The 17,674-nt window shown below is 42.4% G+C and overlaps 1 long non-coding RNA gene across 1 annotated transcript; it reads left to right on the forward strand.

Annotated features, from left to right (window-relative positions):
- Positions 1-3,761: 3,761 nt before the first annotated feature.
- LOC146402923 (uncharacterized) lies at positions 3,762-8,516 on the forward strand. Its single transcript, XR_014808130.1, has 2 exons — positions 3,762-4,052; positions 6,830-8,516. It is a non-coding gene; the product is annotated as an uncharacterized LOC146402923 (long non-coding RNA).
- Positions 8,517-17,674: the final 9,158 nt, after the last annotated feature.

The raw sequence follows: 17,674 nt of genomic DNA on the forward strand, positions 1-17,674 counted from the left end.
AGAATACAAGAGGGGGCGGTAGCCAGAGGAGAGGGTCAGGGAGCCTTCCCAGGGGGCGGAATATGTTGTCGGGGAAGACAATGAGTACAGCGGGGACAAAGTGGTTCAATCTAAATGGAGGATAAAGTATGAGGCAGAGAGGGGTCCCAGATGAGGCTGAGGTGTTCAGCACCACGTGATGCATGACTCAGCTGGACTATGAATGCCCACGGGTGTCATGCTATACACACTGCAAACAATGCATACAGTCTCCTGAAGGACTCTGAGGAGGAGTGGTCAGATTCCATTTTGAAAAGTTCCTCTGGGAGCTGGATGCCTGATGACTTATCATAGGGGCTGGTTCAGGGGCTGTGGCAGTCATACGGAAGGGCAGTGTTGAGGGCTCAAAGTTTAGGAGTCAGTGTTGGCAGGCAGAAAAGGAGGTAGGATTGAACAGACTTTTAAAAAAACTTTTAAAAATATGCAACATTCATTTTATTTTATTTTATTTTATTTGTCTTTTTAGGGCCACACCCGTGGCATATGGAGGGTTCTAGGCTAGGGGTCTAATCAGAGCTGCCAGCCTCTGGCTACATCCACAGCCACGCAGGATCTGAGCCATGTCTGCAACCTGTATCACAGCTCATGGCCACACCAGATCCTTAACCCACGGAGCAAGGCCAGGGATGGAACCTGAGTCCTCATGGATGCTAGTTGAGTTCGTTAACCATGGAGCTAAGATGGGAATCTGGATTGAACAGACTTTTAAAGGTAAGGTTAGAAAGGCAGGGTAGTGATTGGCTTTGGGGATGAGGGAAAGATAAGAGTCAGGGTTCTGGATTAGGACAATTGGCTGGGTGTTACAGCAGAAAATAAAGGAATAAGAACAGGTTTCGAGAGAAGGATGCTGTGTAGATTATGAACATTTTGAATGTGAGGGTTCTATAAGGTAAGGAGGTGCCATTTGTGACTAGAAGGAGCAGTCAGGCTTGAAGACAAAGTTCACAGTCAATAACATTGCTCCAGTGAACTTACTTACAAACAAAAATATAGACGAACAAACAGAAAACAAACTTATGGCTACCAGAGGGGAAGGGGGGGGGGATAAATTAGGAGTTTGTAATTAACAAATACACAATACTATAAATAAAATAGGTAGCCAACAAGGACCTACCATATAGCATAGGGAACTATAATCAATATTTTGTAGGAACCTGTAAGAGAAAATCTGAAAAAGAATGTATATATAGGAATTCTCGTCATGGCGCAGTGGTTAACGAATCCGACTAGGAACCATGAGGTTGCGGGTTCGATCCCTGCCCTTGCTCAGTGGGTTAAGGATCCGGCGTTGCCGTGAGCTGTGGTGTAGGTTGCAGATGTGGCTCGGATCCCGTGTTGCTGTAGCTCTGGCATAGACCAGTGGCTACAGCTCCCAATTCGACCCCTAACCTGGGAAACTCCATATGCTGCAGGAGCAGCCCAAGAAATGGCAAAAAAAAAAAAAAAAAAAAAGAATGTATATATAATTAAGTCACTTTTCTGTCTTGTTTTAAGTATCAGGATTTGTAGCTTGAGTGTGCCTGGCATTTAACTGCACCTGGTCTCCCTTTAGGGTAGAATGGATTGTTGTTAGGTTACCAGATTCTTTTCTTGAGTGGTCATTAGCTTATACCAGTCTCCCAAACTCCCTTAAAATTTCCTCTCTGTCTATAATCTCTTGATGGGATTTCTAAACTAACTGTTTAATTATCCTACTAAATCCCCATCAGATACTTGCTAATTGGAGGAATGAATGAATGAATTGAAGAAAAAAATTGCCCTAGCTTTACTGACAAACCCAGTGTTACTGTAGACAACACACTTGCTGTTCTCTCTGAGCTTCTTCTGGTACAGCTGCAAGAACAATTACGTAAGGTACGTCTGTCCACCGAGAAGAACCTTGTGTTAAAACGTGCTGGTCACAGATCATTCTGTCGTGTGCCCCTCCTCTAGCAACAGCAGGACCTAGTGCCTCACTGTCTCCTCATCACAGCAGATTCCCGGGAAAAATCCTGAAGGCACCCTCCCGTGATGCCTGTCCTGTGAGGAGCTGTCCACGTGATCCCCAAAGCTGGAGCACCACATGGATGCCAGGTTGGGGCTTCCCGCATCCATGCCAATGTTGGAAATCCCCTGGAAATCCCTCTAATATTCAACATCTCAGTTTCTTCTTTTTGATGTCATGGGACCTAGGAATGTTCGGAACATGCCCTTCAACCCCTGTTTTCTAAAGACCTGTTTATTTTAGTCCTTGCTATGTATTTATTTAGGAATAAAATCAACACTTGGAATCATTGCAGCATATGGTTAGTGTTTGCTGTAAGGGGTGGGGTATCCATTTCTCCATCATGTGGCGAAAGTGCAGCAGCTGTAATATCTCATTACAGAGCTTCACTTTATTTAATAACAAAAAATAGTATTGCACTACTTAACAAAATTATCCTCATCCTCCCCACCCACCCCCCAAAACCTGATCTGTGGTTTCAATGCCTCTTGCCGTAATAGCTTTAGATGGTTTGCATGTGATATTCGTTAGCTCCAGGATCTGCTTTCAATTCAGTTGCTTCAGATTGTATTTGCACTCTGAGCCATTAGTCACCAAATGTTGACAAGCATTTGTAAGGATGCCATCTCCCCCTTTGTTTATATGCAAGTGCAGCAACCAAAATGATTTATTTATGCTTTAATTAAAATTTGTGGATAGACCAGTGATTTTTAGCAGTGACTTTTCTAATTTGTGGGTTCCAGAAAGAAAAAAAAAAGTCAATAACCTGATACCATTTATGTTTTTATAGTTAGCCCCAGGCATTTATAATGCAGACCTGCCACTCACCTGCAGTCTTACTCTGAGGAGAGTGATCCTGACCACATAAATCTTCCCCAGAGGCCAAGAGGGTCTATATTTCAGAGTCACTTCCCTTCTGTGTCAGCTGTAAGTGAGACGTTACATGCTTTCCATTCTCATGGTTTTCAAGACAAGGCACAAGGCTAAAATTAATATTGAAAGTAAATTGATGGACTGTAAGTTTTATAATACCTGACCCAATCCGTAACGAGTCCTTAGAATTTTAATAATTTAAACCAATTGATTTTGGTTCCTGCGTATCCTTCTCCACATTGAAAATGTACCTTACAGAGTCTTTGGAAAGAATATACCCCCCAAACCACGCCTTTGTGGGAACTTAATATATTCGACTTTGCAGGTGCATAAATCTCTGTGAAATCACACCAAGTTAACATATTTACTAGTGCACACAATTTAGTAACCACTTTGTAAAAATCTAAATAAAGATAAGCCAGGTAGAGATGGGGAAAGAATAAGTGTCCCAGTGTATATTAACAAGGCGAGTTCATTGTCTTCACGAGGCTATCAGCTTAACTGGAAAAGAGTTAATTAATTTTCAAGGTGTTCGGGATGGTTTTAATTGCCGTTTTTCAAAGTCTGGGAAAATGAACTGTTTTTGCATTCTCTGCCAAACTCAAATTATATCCTCTCCTCCGTAGTCAGGGGTGGGGGTGGGGGAGAGTGATGACAAGTTGGGTGGGAAGCGAGAGACTTGGTTTTGCTCACCATTTTGGCCTCGGAGATAAAGGCATAAGTAACAAGGAGAAGCTTGTTTTAGTTCAGAAAGTCCCCCGAAGAAAGATCCCATCTGAGTTACTGCAATTTCCCTCCTTTCAGAATAAGTGTTTTCCAAGGTCCCTGCAAACACTCATACTCACGTGTTCGACTTTTCCTCTTTCTCTCATTCCACCCCCTTCTCTTAGCTTTTGCAGTTCAGCTCCGGGACATGAAGTCAAGTGTTCATTGCAGCACGTTGGAAACATCTGGCCATGCTATCAAGGAGACCCACACCCTGCTTACCTTTGAGGACAGAGTTTGTGTCCTTCACTAGGGGAGGATTTCCTAGCTCATGGAGGTTCTAGTTCGTTTCTTGGGAACTATCTAATTCAAAGGTACCAGCTATAATTTTAAGCAGCAGAACCCTGCCTTCAGATGAACCATGGACACCGTAATTCATTTTATAAATCAGGTAAGTGTGAAACTGCTGCTCGGGTTGAAATGGTGCTTCAAAAATAGATGATCCATGGGGATCTCTATAGATCTCCTGAAGCTACTTAGAGCAGAGGAGGGGAAAAACACCACTGAACTAACACTACTTCAGTATCAATATCTGTTAATGAAAGTGAGAAAGAAATGAAAAAGCCAAACACATCTTAATATGGCCTCTCTCTCTCATAAGTGCGTCTCTCTACTCTCCGGGTCACCCCTCCCTTCTGTGTGAGACATACTGACTGTCTTTCAATTCCTGGAACACAATTCTCTCCTATCTTTATGCTCTTGAACAGAGTCTTCACTCTTTCTGGAATACACCATGTCTTATCCCCTACACATCTCATCATCAGGCTCACTCCAACTAACACTTTCACTCAGAGCTCTTGTCCTGTATGAAGCCTTCTCTGACTCTCAAACACTAGGTTGAATATCCCTAGGATATGTTTTCCTGTAATATCAAGTCCTTTCCCAATCAGCACTTCACACTCTGTATGGTCCCCAGGAGGGAAGGAGTAGGATGGATGGGCAGTTTGGGTTTGTTTTTTTTTTTCCTTTTTTTTTTTAATTACTCAAATGAATTTATCACATCTGTAGTTGCATAGTGATCATAATGATCTGATTTCACAGGATTTCCATCCCACAGCCCAAGCACATCCCCCCACAGTTTGGGGTTTTTTGGATGTAAACTATTATATTTGGATTGGATGGGCAATGGAGCCCTACAGAACAGCACAGGGAACTGTGTGTGATTGGGACACTTTGCTGTACAAAAGAAATTGAAAAAACGTTGTAAATCAACTGTACTTTAATTTAAAAAAAGAAAAATGTTTTAAAAAAAGAAAAAAGAAAGAGAAAAGTGAGCACTATTTACAAAAATCTCCTACTATGGAATAAATTTAATAAAATGTATGTAATACTTGGGAGTTCCCTGGCAGCTCAGTGGGTTAATGATCTAGCATTGTCACTGCTGTGGCTTGGGTCACTGCTTGGAGTGGGTTCAATCCCTGGGCTGAGAACTTCTGCATGCTGTGGGTGTGGCCAAAAAAAGATGTACAATATTTGTACACTGAAAATTACAAAACGTCAATGAAAGAACTGAAAGACCTAAATAAACAGTAAGAAATCCCATGTTCATGGATTGGTAAACTTAATACTGTTAGTGTTTCAATACTTCCCATGTTGTCAATCCAATTAGTATCAACAGCTCAGATGGCTTTTTTATTCACCAGAAATCAATATTGTGATCCTAAAATTCACATGGAAATGCAAGGACTTCCAATAGGTAAAACAGTCTTGAAAAAGAAGAACAAGTTTGGAGGACTCACATTTTCTAATTTCAACATTTCATAATTTACTACAGGAGTTCCCCTTGAGGTCAAGCAGGTTAAGGATCCAATGTTGTCTCCATGAGGATGCCTCATGGCCTCACTCAGTGGGTAAAGGATTCAGTGTTATGATAAGCTGCAGTGTAGATTACAGATATGGCTTGGATCCATTGTTGATGTGGCTATGGTGTAGGCCTCAGCAGCACTAATTTTTGTTTTTGTTTTGTCTTTTTGTCTTTTAGGCCGGCATCCTCGGCATATGGAGGGTCCCAGGCTAGGAGCTGAATCGGTGCTGTAGCCACCAGCCTATGCCAGAGCCATAGCAACACAGGATCTGAGCCAAGTCTGTGACTTACACCACAGTTCACTGCAACGCCAGATCCTTAACCCACTGAGCGAGGCCAGGGATAGAACTCCCCACTCTCATGGATGCTAGCTGGGTTAGTTAATCGCTGGGCTACGACGGGAACTCCAGCAGCTCTAATTTGACCCCTAGCCTGGGAAATTCCATATGCCACAGGTGTGGCCATAAAAAGAAAAAAAAATTTTTACTATGGAACTGTAGTAATTAAAACAGTGCGGACCTGGCAAAAGGATAGGTGTATAAATCAAAGATATAGAATTCAAAATCCAGAAATAAACTTTTGCATTTATGGTCCATTAATTTTCAACAAGGAGGACAAGACAGTACAATGGGAGAAAGAGCAGTCTTTTAACAAGTGGTGCTTGAACAACTGGCTCTGCACAGAATGAATAAAGTTGGACCCCTTTGCCACATTATACACAAAAATTATCTCAAAATTCTTTATAAACCCAAATGTAGGAACTAAAACTAAAACATACTGAAGAGAAAACATACATAAGTTTTTGTGACCTAGAATTTGGCGATGGTTTATAGAGATGACAACCCTGGAGTTCCCGTCGTGGCTCAGTGGTTAACGAATCTGACTAGGAACCATGAGGTTTCGGGTTCAGTCCCTGCCCTTGCTCAGTGGATTAACGATCCAGCGTTGCCATGAGCCGTGGTGTAGGTTGCAGACGCAGCTCGGATCCTGCGTTGCTGTGGCTCTGGTGTAGGCCGGCGGCTTATAGCTCCGATTTGACCCCTAGTCTAGGAATCTCCATATGCTGCAGGAGCGGCCCAAGAAATAGCAAAAAGACAAAAAAAAAAAGAGATGACAAGCCAAAGTGCAAGTGATAAAAGAAAAAGTAGCTAAATCAAGGTTAAACAGATTTTAAAATAAATTCGTCAAAATAAAACTGTATTACAAAGGATACCATCACAAAAGTAAAATTAAAAATTACATGTTCTGATAGGGGTATGAATGTATAAAGTACATTTGAAACTCAATAATAAAAAGGCAAATAACCCAATTTTTAAATGGGGGCAAAGAATTTGAATAGCTTTGTTTTTCTTTTCTTTTTTAAGGGCCACACTCATAGCATATGGAAGTTTCCAGGCTGTTGGAGAATTAAAATGACTCTGGTTCAGATCATCGGTGTTGGAAAACGAGACGCATAAACACGGGGAGATCCCGACAATGTCTCAGACGAAGCAGGAACAAAATGGAGTAACCAAGACTTCCTTTGACAGAAAAGACATATGTTAATTCTCACAAGGCTAGGGGTTGAATCGGAGCCGGTGTGTGCCATAACCACAGCACCTCCAGATCTGAGCCATGTCTGCAACCTACACTGCAGCTCAGGAAAACGCCGGATCCTTAACACATTGAGCAGGGCTAGGGATCAAACCCACATCTTCATGGATACTAGTTGGGTTTGTTACCATTGAGCCACAACAGGAACTCCAGTAAATGAAGTTCTGATATGTTACAACATGGATGAAACTTAAAAACATTATTGTAAGAGAAATAAACCCAAAACAGAAGAAAAAAAATTATATGATTACACTTATTAATACATCTAGAATAAGCAAATTCATAGGGACCAAAAATAGCTTACACGTTATTAGGAGCTGGAGGGTAGGAGGATAGGAAGGGAATATGGGGTTAAAGAATTTTTTAAGGGGGTGCTGAAATTTTTGGAAATAGAGATGGTTTTGTGCAACATTATAAATGTAATTAATACCACTGACTTGCATGCAAAAATGTGTTAAAATGGTAAATTTTATGTTCTATATATTTTATTACTATTTGAAAAATTAATAATAGAATGCAACAAAAACCATTGCATTGTGCATTGTAAGTTGGGTGAATTGTATGCTATGAATTATATTTCAATAGAGCTCTTAAAAATGGCAACAGATTTAAATAGAATTTTTCTAAAGAAGGTATACAAGTGGTCAATAAGCACATGAAAAAATGCTCAACATCACTATTCGTTAGAAACATAAAACTACAACAAGATACCACCTCATGCCCTCTATGATGGCTCTAATTACCAAAACAAAAACAAAAAACCCAGAAAATTGCAAATGTTGGCAAAGATGTAGAGCATTTGGAAGACTCATATCTTGCTGTTGAGAATGCAAGGTAAGCTAACTACTTTGGAAAACAGTTTAGGAATTCTTCAAAAGTTAAAATTAGAGATAGCATTTGACCTAGCAATTGTACTCTTAGATATATTGAAAAATATTCCTAAGACAATTGAAAGCATATGTCTGCACAGAAACTTGAATAGACATAATCGTAGGAGCACTATTCATATAGCCCCAAATTGGAAACAAACCAAATATTCATCAGTTTATAAATGAATAAGTAAAATGTGGTATTCGATGGAATATTATTTGACCATAAAAAGGAATGAAGTATTGATACATGCTGCATGAGAGGTGAACATTGAAAGCATTATGCTAAGTGAAATAAGCCAGACACAGAAGGCCACATATTGTATGATATGATTGTTTTTATATGAAAAAATATCCAGAAAAGTAACTCTATAGAGAGTGAGTTTGTCAGGGGCCTGGCAGGGAGGGGAAAGAGGACTGAATGCCATTGTGTCTGTTTCTTCAAGGGGAGATAAAAATGTTCAAATATTAGTGGTGATGGTTGCACTACTCTATGTATATACCTAAAACCACTGAATTGTACACGTTGTAAGAAGGAACTTTATAGGTGAATTATATCTCAATAAATCTTTTATTTAAAAAACTCCCACTATGATTCTACATTTGTCTACTTCTTCCTTCTTGGTCAAGCTTTGCTTTGTATATGTTGAATGTTAAGTTAGTAGGAAGAAAAAATTCTGCAGGTTGGATCTGGTGTTGCCATGGCTGCGGCATAGGCTGGCAGCTGCAGCTCTGACTTGACCCCTAGCCTAGGAATTTCCATATGCCATAGGTGAGGCCATAAAAAGAAAAAAAAGAAGAAGAAAAAGAAGGAAATGGAAGAATATTAGAACATCTTCATTCCATTTAATACCCTCCCAAATTTGTGCTTTGTTGTCATGTATTTTAATTCGGTATGTGTTTTATACATTCAATTTCTCTAAAATTTATCTTTTGCTTTTTTCCTTTCTGTATCTCCATGCTTCAGTGAGGGATCATTTTCCTTCTGCTAAGAACATCTTTAGCATTTTCTTTAGTGTGCATCTGCTGTCTAAAAATGTCTTTATTTTGCCTTCGTTTTTGAAATACATTTTTGATTCTAGATTGCCAATTATAGATTCTATTCTAATATATTTTATTTTAAAAAGCTGTATGTAACTCCTTACATTGATTTCACAAACCACAGTGTTGAGGCGATCTGAAGACCACCACAAACCACTGCAAACCTGTAAATGGAAAAACTCTGCTGCAGAATGTGCCCCCTGACCATCTAACTTTTTCAAGTCACCCTGAGAAGTAAAGTGGTTCCCATAGTGAAGAATCTCCATCAAGCTTGCCAAAACACTAACCACTTTTACAGAGAAGGCCTTTGGAACAGTCATTCAGCCTTCAGCTTCCCAGACTCCACGGCTGGATCTGAGCCAACCTTGAGAGTTATAAGAAAGTTTCTACCCAGTAAAGCAACCAGAAATCAGACTGCTCGTGCTGCCATTGCAAGCACAGAATGGAAAAGATACACACTTAGAAAATAACCACTTGTAAAATCACTGACCAACCTTTGCTCTCAGAACTTCAGGAGAACCAGCGAGAGGCAGGCTGTGGCAACCATAAAATTCCAGGATTCACACATGGGTTAAGCATTCGTTGAGTGTTTACACTGTGCCAGGTGCTCAGGATACAAAGATAAGGTATTGGTCTCCATAATTGATGGGATTCCCATCAAAGCACCTGGTGTGACCACATCCAGCCTTTCTCTTCCCTAAGCACGTTAGGGGGACACCACCCACTTTGCCTCCACATCTCTCCTGTTTTTCCATGGTCTACCAGTAACCCAGGTCGCCTTCTGCATGACTCCATGTGTTTTAGTTACTATAATGCTCTCCATCAGTTCAGAGTCAAGCCTTGGGAGCCATTCTTCCATTCATTCAATAAACATTAATTCCATATCTATTACAAGTCAGGTACGGTTCTAGGTTCCAGAGATATAAGTCCTGGCATTGTAGAACCCTGTGGAGTAAGGAAGACAACAAATAAACAAGCAAATATGTCAGATAGTGGAAAGACTATGAATAAGGGTGACAAGAAAGAGAAACCAAGTATGCTGGGGAAATATTACAAAATGTGGTCAGTGAAGCCCTCGCTGAGGAGGTGCGATCTGGGCAAAGCTTTCAATGAAGCGAAAAAATGAATCATGAAAAAACTTGATGATCGAGCAGTTCCCCAACAGAGGAACATCTCATTTAAAAAATCCCTCAGCTGGATCATGCTTGGTCCATTCCGGGGAGAGCAAAGAGGCCAGCGTGGCTGAAGCACAGACTGCAGGAGAAGGGCTGATAGGAAATGAAATCAGACCGGCCATCAGGAGCCTGATGTCGTGTCAGATGTTAATTCCAGGTTTTCAAGGTGACGTGAGCCTTTAACAATTACGAATAATTTGTATAATTTTCATATAACTAACAGAGTTTTATTTCTCCAGGCTTTTAATCACTAGTTTAAAAGTCTGAATATACATTTATTATTTTATTTTATTGAAGTATAGTTAATTTACAATGTTGTGGTAATTTCTGCTATACAGTAAGGCTTTTCAGTTTTTATACATATATATTCTTTTTACTATTGTTTCCCAATATGCATTATAATAGGACATTGAATATAGTTGTCTGTGCTATGCTGTAGGAGCTTATGGATTATCCCCTTCATTTTTAATGGCTTACGTCTACTCACGGCAGCCTCCCACTCTACCCTTCCCCCAACCCCCTCCCCCTTGGCAACCACAAGTCTATACCCTATGTCTGTGACTCTGTTTCTTTTTCTTTTTTCTTTTCTTGCTTTCTTTCTTTGTGTGTGTGTGTGTGTGTGTGTGTGTGTGTGTGTGTGTGTGTTTGTGTGTGTCTTTTGGTCTTTTAGGGCTGCACCCGTGGCACATAGAGGTTCCCACGTTAGGGGTCTAATCGGATCTGTAGCTGCCAGCCTACACCAGAGCCACAGCAACGCCAGATCTGAGAGAGCTGAGCCGTGTCTGCAAGCTACACCACAGCTCATGGCAATTCTGGATCATTAACCCACTGAGCGAGGCCAAGGATCGAACCTGCCACCTCACGGTTGCTAGTCAGATTCATTAACCACTGAGCCATGAAGGGAACTCCTTTTTTATTTCTTTCTTTCTCTCTTTCCTTCTTTTCTTTTGGCCACACCTGTGGTGTGCACAAGTTCCCAGGCCAAGGAATGAACCCAAGCCAAAGAAGTGACCCAAGTCAAACAGCAACAATGATGAATCCTTAAGCACTAGGCTGCCAGGGAACTCCTGTTTCTGGTTCATAGGTAGGTTCTTTTGTGTCATATTTTAGATTCCACATATAAGTGATATCATATGGTATTTGTCTTTCTCTGACTTAGTATGATAATCTCTAGTTCTATCCATGTTGCTGCAGATGGCATTATATCATGCTTTTTTATTGCTGAGTAGTATTACATTGTGTGTGTGTGTGTGTGTACCACATCTTCATTCCTCTGTTGATAGATATTTATGGTGTTTCCATGGATATACATTTAATTCTAAATATAGTCTTAGGAAGAGCATGGGTGTGAAGCCACATTGGCTTCACTTTTAGACTTATCTGTAAAATGAGGATAAATGATGTGATATATAAAGCAAAAGCATTCGGCACAGTGCCCAGCACTCTGATGACCCTCAAATTTCTGTTTTGTGTCCTTCGAGCCCAAGATAGCAGAGAGGTGGGAGATCAGCCTCCTTGGGAAGAGAGGATTCGCCCACGCAGGGCACTGGCTAAATAGAGGAGGTTTCATTCTGCTGGGAAGGCCCGTTTAAGAGGTTTTGGGAAGAGGAGTGAGAATGAGCTTACTCAGGAGAGGATAGATTTGGAAGGGTGGTGGCAGTGGTTGGGAATAGTTACAGGAGGGCAGAAAACAGAGTAGCAGTAAGAAGACGGCCGCAGTAATCCAGGTGAGAGATGGTGAGAACCCGCCCTGGCTCACTGGTAGAAGAGTGGGAGTGGAGGTGGGAGAAGTGGATTTAAGAGATTCCCACGGGGAGTTCCCACTGTGGTGCAGCAGAAATGAATCCAACTAGTATCCATGAGGAAGCGGGTTCCATTCCCTGACCTTGCTCGGTGGGTTGAGGATCCAGTGTCGCAGTGAGCTCTGGTATAGGTCACAGACCTGGCTTGGATCTGGCATTGCTGTGGTTGTGGTGTAGGCTGGCAGTTGCAGCTCCAGTTTGACCCCAGCCTAGGAAGTTCTATATGCTGCAGGAGCAGCTCTAAAAAGCAATAATAACAATAATAATAATGAAATTAAATGAAATAAAATAAAATTCAAAGAGAGATTCCCTCAGCTCTTTAAAGCTGTGCAGGCATCTGTGCCATTGAGAGCTTCCTTCTCTGTCTAGTTCACTCTTCTCCCTCTGCACCAAGATGAGATTCTCCTCGTGTTGAGAATCTTCTGCTCAGGAAGCCCCCACTGGCCACCAAGCTGGCTTGAGAGGCCCTTCCTTATGCTCCTTCCATCACTCACTGATCCTCCCAGAAAGATGCTTTTCTTATGCCTCCTCCTACTCTCTTCCTGGGAGGACAGCAAGGACTCTGGCCCCCTGTCCTTTGTATGTTCGGCACCCTTAACGGATGCTCAGTCCACCTTTGCTTTTCACACTCATCCTAGCATTGTGACTTTCAAACAGAAGTTGATTAAACCAGGGAATGTTCCTGTTTTCACTAAGAACCTAACCATCCCTTGTTATTACAAGGTCTCAGATTTTAAGACCAAGCGGCATTCTTTTAATTTCAGAACAGCATGTGCCCTATAACAAGAACACACCCCACTGCCCAGACTTCTTATTCCAGGATTAAGGTTTCTAAGGGGAAGCTGGCTTTGGTGCCCAGTAACCAGGTTACTGTTGTTTGGCCTCCATCCTTGAAAACTTGTAATTTATTGATTCTGATATTTATGTTGTATTCCATCACAAGATTCACAGATGATAGAGGTCGGCATGAGATTCCGAATGGCCTGGAAAAAGACCCTAATAATTAAACCAGCGCCTTGGGGAGCACAGTGCCCATTTACTCTGGGAGTCTATTGTGTATAAATATTCTTTAACAAATTGCATCCCCATCAGGCCAGGACTCCCCAAACAGCGCCTTTCAGGTCAATCCAAGAAGACAATTACTTACAGCAAAGCTGGGAGTGGGGAGGAGACAGTATTTCAAACCTGCAACAAAGGAAAATGTGAAGGCCAGCAATGAGGAGCCCTGTCATTAGACTGGCTGGCGCTGTCCCCTGTCATTAGAGATGCACGGCTCTCTGCTCAATTTCCAGCATTCTGGGAGCAAGATGAACTGGGGGAAAGAGGAAGACCATATACACCGCATGCACAGGCTTTGGAGTCCAATATTAATACCTGGATTACTAATGCTCCTGACATCAAAGATAGCAATAATAACAGCCAACACTTACGCAAAGCTGACTGTTTGTCGGGCACTGTTCTAACCATATTAACACATTTCACCCTCACGGCAACCCCGTGGGACAGGTATGATTATTACTCTCATTTTACAGAGGAGGAAACGGAGGCTTAGGGAGATCAAGCGACCTGCCCAAGGTGACACAGGTAGCAAGTGGTGGGAATGGGAATCGTACTCAGGCCGCCTGGCTCCACAGTCAAGTTTCTTCACTACTCGGCTTTATCAGCTCTTCACCCTGGGCAAGTCGTATAAGGTCCTTGAGTTAAAGTTATCTCCACTGTTAAATGGGTAAATACGGGGATTCACACAGCAAGATTATTTTAAGGGGTCAAATAGTAGGCACTCAATTAAGAGAAGACAAGAATTAGCAAACAGTGTAGCGAAAATAATCCTGGACTTCAATATTTTGGAACAGTTTTTGACTGTAAGTAAAAGAATCTGGCTTGAGACGCCCTTCCTTATGCTGCTTCCATAGCTCTCTGATCCTCCTTTGCTTTTCTTATGTCTCTCCCCGCTTCCCTTCCTGGGAGGACGCTGGTTGCAGTGCTCTTGGTAATGAAACCCATGAAGGAGTGAGGAAGGCAGGTGGGGGCAGAGGGATGGCCTTTCCGAGTTATCCCAAGGGAGGCCATGCCAGGAAGGGCACATAACCCTGGGCGAGGTGGCGCTCATGAGCAAAGGGCAATTGGGGGGATGAGACATCTGGTAGCCATCAGCAAGCAATGCTTCCAGTCCTTCGGGGGAATCTGGGGAATGCACCAAAGCATCTTCTACAGGGCATGAGGTACAGAATTAAAGTGAAACTCACAGCCAGGCTTGAGAAAGGAAATGGCGAGGCTGCACTGGGCAAGCAAAGTAGCAAGAACCAATGGTCTGGAGTCACAATGTCATTCTCCTGGTTCCTTTCACTTAATGTTCCAATTCTAGGCAGAGAGCTCCTGGATGAGTCTACTGGGTTGCATGACACCTGTTGGCTCAGATGGGTAGACACTTTGATCATAAATTCTATCAAGCTCCTCCCATCAACAGATGGGAACTGTTTCTCCACCCCTTGAATGCGTGCTGCATCCAGCAGGATGCAGGGGAAGTGACACTGCTGCACCAGTTCTGACCCTAACAGGGTTTGAGGACTTCTACTTATTCCCAGCACCCTGCTCTGCTGCCAGGTGAATAGGCTTGGACTAGTCCACTGCAGGATGACACACCATGGGGCATAGGGATGGGTCATCTCAACTAACGCCAACACAGGCCTGCTAATTCCTAGCTGGCTCTGTAGCCAACTGTGCATGTCTGAGTGGGCCCAGTCAAGACCACAGGAGCCCAGCCCCACATTTGGATCCACAGAACAATGGGCTAAATATGTGGCCATTGCCACTAGGTATGGGGATGGTTGGTTACTTAACCAATGCTAACTGATACACACTTGTAATATACTATGTGTCTGTCACCCAACTGCCAGATCATGAGGCCTTGCCCATGGGGATTATGTGTGCTTTCTTCCAGCTCAGGATTTGTCACTCAAACCAGTACCTCCTTTCTTGTACATCTGCTTTTCCTTAGCTGAAGGCGAGGGTGCAGAGTTGAAGAGGCACTTAGTCTCAGATTCCTCACCACATTCAAATCCAAACCAGCAGTTTACCCCTTCAATGAGGTCTGTGGCCCAGAATGAGCTTGTGTGCATGCATGCATGTGGTTTTTTAGTTAGCTAGTTAGTTGACTTTTTTAGTTTTCCAGGTTTAGGAACAATTTTTCAGTTCTTGCAACATTTATTGAAAGCATGTTATGTATGATGCATTATATCAGCTGCTTTCATGCATATTAGCTTATGGTTGTCCCCATTTTCCAAAGGCAGAGAAGGTATGTGATTTTCCCTAGGCCATACAGCTAGTGGCAGAACCAGAACCAGCAACAAGGTTTTCAAAGTTTAATTTATAAATTCTTTGTCCTATTATGGGCAACCAACCAAACCAGTGGGCTGTGTGACCACTTCTACAGAAAGATATGGCTTTTGAGTCTACCAAGTAGAATCAATGGATACGTAAAATGAAAGAGAATTTATCTTCAACCAAAATCTGAGATTTGCATTGTTATACAGCAATAGAACTTGTGTTTACTAATATATACAGTTGATTAATTTCATTGTTTTTGTGGAAAACTATGCTTTGTATTTTACCACATCCCCAAATGTTCTATATGCTATTTTATTTGGATAATGCAGTCTTGAAGGGACACAGATATCCTGAAGCCTGCTTTTGAATTCAAGTCTAATACTTAACTGGCATGAACCAGAATAGCAGAATTGGTTGTCAAACTCTGAAATAATCCCATAGTTGACAGCACACTCTTGCCTTGAGCCTTCAGAAACCTACATATCCCTGACTCAGCTATCTTTTACCTTCACCTCATCCTAACTCCCCAAGATCCAGCAACTAAAGAGTTCACAACCAGCCCAGTGGGGTCTCCAGTACCCAGTCCCAGCAGTACTGTGGGCACCCAGTGTTAGACCTCAACCCCAAATATTAATATTTCCATAGCATTTCTTATTTCTGCTTGATAAACTTGGCACCTTAGAAAGATCTCTGAGAGGGTTTCATTTGTGGATCGGCTGGAGATAGCACAGATTGGTAGAATGGGAAGTCTGCATTCTGGAACTTTCTCCATCTTTACCACGACCCTCCAAAATTGAACTGTCTCATGTCCTACCCACTAGTCTCCTGAAATGTCCCCTGAATAAAAAGGTTCTGTGGTCCTCTGAGATGGTGAATGTTGCTTGCTATCTCCTCTTTCGGGAGCTTCATATATTACATAGTAAAATAAAGGCTCTGAGAAGATCCGTGATTTAAAATCTACTTTGTTTAATCCAGCATTTCCTAACCATGAAATCCCATTTACATCTCCTTATGCCTATTAAATTTCTACTTTCCCACATGAGAGACTAGGGAGTATAAAAGCCTCAGTGAGGGAGAATGAGAGGCGAGGGAAAGATGGAAAATGCTGTTCCCTGGGTACTTATTAAAGCATTCAGGGACAGGAAGTGAGGAGGCAGGCAGTGGAGCAAGAGAAAAGGGTGCAGGGGTGCACATTGCTGGCCCCTCTGCTCCATGGTCACCTCTGAATCATGGACAAGTGCAGAGAAGAGGGCCAGCCAGCAGTTGATTCTCCCCAGAATGTCTGGAAGACCTCTGGGCAAGGCTGGTTGAGAACTGGGTTCTTGTTTCAACTCAGTCATTTCTAGCTGTGTAACCTTGAGCGTGTTGTTTAAATTCCCTGGACCATTCTTCAGGTCTAAGGATGAAATGAGACAAATACATGGAAACGACTTCAGACTTGAAGTTGCGTGGGAGTCACCTGGAGGACTTGTGAAAACACAGAGAGCAGGCTTTCACCCCCAGTGTTTGATCCAGTAGGTCTGGGGTAGGTAAGGCGGCTGCTGCTGGTGGGGACCACACTTTAGGTAGAATGGATAGAAGTTAAAGTGCTTGGTAATTTGTTAAGCATACATCTTTATTAAGTTAAATTAATTCATCCAATCTGTGCAAAATAAGAATGTGTTTGGGATAAGGTTTATTTATTTATTTATTTATTTTTATTTTTTTTGCTTTTTAGGGCTGCACCCATGGCATGTAGAGGTTCTCAGGTTAAGGGTCAAATCAGAGCTGCAGCGGCCAGCCTACACCACAGCCACAGCAATGTCAGATCTGAGCCGCATCTGTGACCTACACCACAGCTCACGGCAACACCGGATCCTTAACCCACTGAACGAGGCCAGGGATCAAACCTGGAACCCTCATGGATAGTAAGTCAGGTAACTCACTGAGCCACAATGGGAACTCCTGAAACCTTATCATCTCTGTGCTTTTGGGAGCAAACGTTTTTGTTTCTGTGCCAAGAAGTGTGATTTCCATGGCAGTAGTTTCAGGAAAGCCTCTGGGCACCCAGCAGACTCTGCCACGCTGCATGGGCAGGCAGGCTCTGGCTTCAGGATGTCAACCCCTCAGACATCCCCCCAAGGGGACAGGGTCATCTTTCACCTCCAGAGTAGCTGACCCTGACTGATATGTTCCCTTGGTCACTATACTCTGTGGAGCCCTTATCCCTTAAGATACCCTGTGCTAAAAGCTTTTCTGTGATTATGGCCCCTTGAATATGTACTATTTCTTCTTTGAGTTTCACAGAATTCGTTAATGCATAAAGGCTCTAAGAAGTCCTGCAGGAAAGAAGCCTATTTGATTCTGATGATGTAGTGGTCCAAAGCACAGCATCTAAACCTGCACAGTCCAGTATAGTCACC

Source organism: Sus scrofa, chromosome 6 (genome assembly GCF_054392235.1).
Source record: "Sus scrofa isolate SSC_HxYL_T2T_F1_AM1 chromosome 6, Sscrofa_HxYL_maternal_Yorkshire_Landrace_v2.0, whole genome shotgun sequence".
NCBI classification, from domain to species: domain Eukaryota; kingdom Metazoa; phylum Chordata; class Mammalia; order Artiodactyla; family Suidae; genus Sus; species Sus scrofa.